The 2,500-nt window shown below is 30.8% G+C and overlaps 1 protein-coding gene across 3 annotated transcripts in view; it reads right to left on the bottom strand.

Annotated features, from left to right (window-relative positions):
• Positions 1 to 2,500, bottom strand: part of LOC137628913 (uncharacterized protein CG3556-like) — a 243,830-nt gene that overhangs the window by 149,935 nt on the left and 91,395 nt on the right. The gene's annotated exons all lie outside the window — the stretch shown is intronic.

Raw genomic sequence — 2,500 nt, 5'->3', positions numbered from 1 at the left:
TTGATGTAATTCCAAAATGTAATTTTGTGAGGAATGAAGAATTAATTCTCAAATGAATTTTCAAAAACCTAATTATATGCTTAAAGGTTGTTTATCGAGTAAGGATTTAGAGACAAACATTTATATCATATCCTGAATTTATATTTATTTCCAACGTTGTTCATTTTCTTGTGACAGGGAATAATAATAATAATAATAATGATAATAATAATAATGAATTTTTGAAGATTTGATTGTGAAAGTTCAATTCATAATTATCCCTCAGAATTATTGCAACAAGCGTAAAGTAAATAAAAAGCTTGTTACGCACAATAAACAAACTTGTTTACATTTCCAAGCTATTCTAAACAATTCAACACCCTGATGAACGCCAAATGGATGGAATCCAACCAAAAACAGATAAAGGGAAAAGGTCCAATCAAGCCAGCATTCGATTTTTTTTTGCAGTGCTAAAAGAACAAACTTAAGAATTCGTATTATTTTCTGTTGTAATGTAATTTGCACTCAATCAGGTGGTTGCTCTCTCTAATCCAATACCCCATGTGGTCTAGAGATGAGTATACGTGCGCAAATTATGCATGCAAATACAGTATGTATACACCGTCATACACGTAGCAACTCTATCATTAGCAATTCAGATTATGTTCCTGGCAGAAGGATCACTTCAGGGTTGGTTTCGAAGGAAAGGGAAGGTGAAGAAGGAAAATGGAAAAACATTTTCTCTCTCTCTCTCTCTCTCTCTCTCTCTCTCTCTCTCATAAGAGCCACCGAGTGATATATATGCAGTGTGGGCGGTACCTGGTAGGAATATGTAGGATAGCATCCTGCTCACGTACGTCTTAGATATTCTGACCTCAGGTTAGGTTCCTTGAGAATATTTTTTTCATTTAGATGTAAGACTAAAACATAAAATATCTTAAAATTGGGATATATAAGAAATAGTCCTTTTTTCATAATGAAATAGGTGATTAGAGCCCAAACTAAAATTGGGTTATATAAGAAAGAGTCTTTTGTGCGTAGTGGAATAGGTGATTAGGTCCCTCACTAAAATTAGGTTATATAAGAAAAAGTTCTTTTTCCATAATGAAATAGGTGAATAGGGGCCCAATCTAAAATTGGGTTATATAAGAAATAGTCCTTTTTCCATAATGAAATAGGTGATTAGGGGCCCTTACTAAAATGGGGTTATATAAGAAATAGTCCTTTTTGCATAATGAAATAGGTGATTAGGGCCCAAACTAAAATTGGGTTATATAAGAAAGACTTTTGTGGATAATGGAATAGGTAAATAGTCCTTTTTGCATTATGATATAGGTAAATATGGCAATTTTCATATCTATAGAAATAGAGAGAATATCTAAAATTTTCAATATTGAAGATAGTAAGAAAACTGACATCATTTCAAGTTTAAAGATAGTACAGAAACGAGTTTAAATATATTAAGTAATTATTTCAAGTCCATTTCAGGTCTAAATACATTTATAAAAGTATTTCCTATTTCAAACCATAAGATATTAAGAAAGTATTACCTATTTTAAGGTTTATGGTAATAAGAAAGTACATCATGCATAAAGTTTTCTTTTTGGATTTAAAAGGCGTTAAACAAAAACATCATGGTGAGGGGTAGATGGAGATGGTTTGGGCCTGCTCTTCGCACTCCTCAAGAGAGATTAGCTCACTAAACTTCCAACTGGGCTCCACAAGGCACTAGAAGAGTTAGAAGACCCAGGCCTATATGGATGAGAGCTATGAAGCGTGAAGGGAGAGGTGATGAATGGAGAAGTATTGAATTAAAAGCTCAAGATAGAGACGACTGGTGAAGTCTGACGGAGGCCCTATGTATATATGTATATATTTAATACATATATATATATATATATATATATATAAATATATATATATATATATATATATATATGCATCAATAGGCGTAGGAGATGATGATGACGATATATAGTGAAATAACAGTTTTGCCGAAACACTAATTGCGTCCTGATAGCAACAAGGATAAGAGAAATTTGAATATTTACTTTGAATTTCACTAAGACCTTGTAATTTGTTTTAAGTATTAGCTGTATGCAGTAGTAATTACGCGCGTGTTGTAATTAGGGTGACACTGTGAGATATGATCATGACATTTTAATTACATAGGAATAAATGAATGATATTGCTATATCGTAATATCAAAGGGTAATTAGGAAGAATTACTTTTGATATTTATTTAGATAAAATATATAAATTGTTGTTGGAAGTGAGAAGTTGAACGTCTAAATGATATGGTAAAGGCAAAAGGAGTGAATAATGAAGTAAATTGCATAATTTTAAGTGCAAGTAATAAAACATAAAATATATGAATAATGAATAATGAATAATAAATAAAATTACAAAATATCAAGTGGAAATAAAAAAAGTAGAACGAATTTCCCTGTTATGATAAGGAGAAAGTGTCTGGCTATATAGATATATAATTATATATATATATATATATATATATATATAT

Source organism: Palaemon carinicauda, chromosome 36 (assembly GCF_036898095.1).
Source record: "Palaemon carinicauda isolate YSFRI2023 chromosome 36, ASM3689809v2, whole genome shotgun sequence".
Classification (NCBI taxonomy): Eukaryota; Metazoa; Arthropoda; class Malacostraca; order Decapoda; family Palaemonidae; genus Palaemon; species Palaemon carinicauda.
This window is presented reverse-complemented; position numbering and strand designations above follow the sequence as displayed.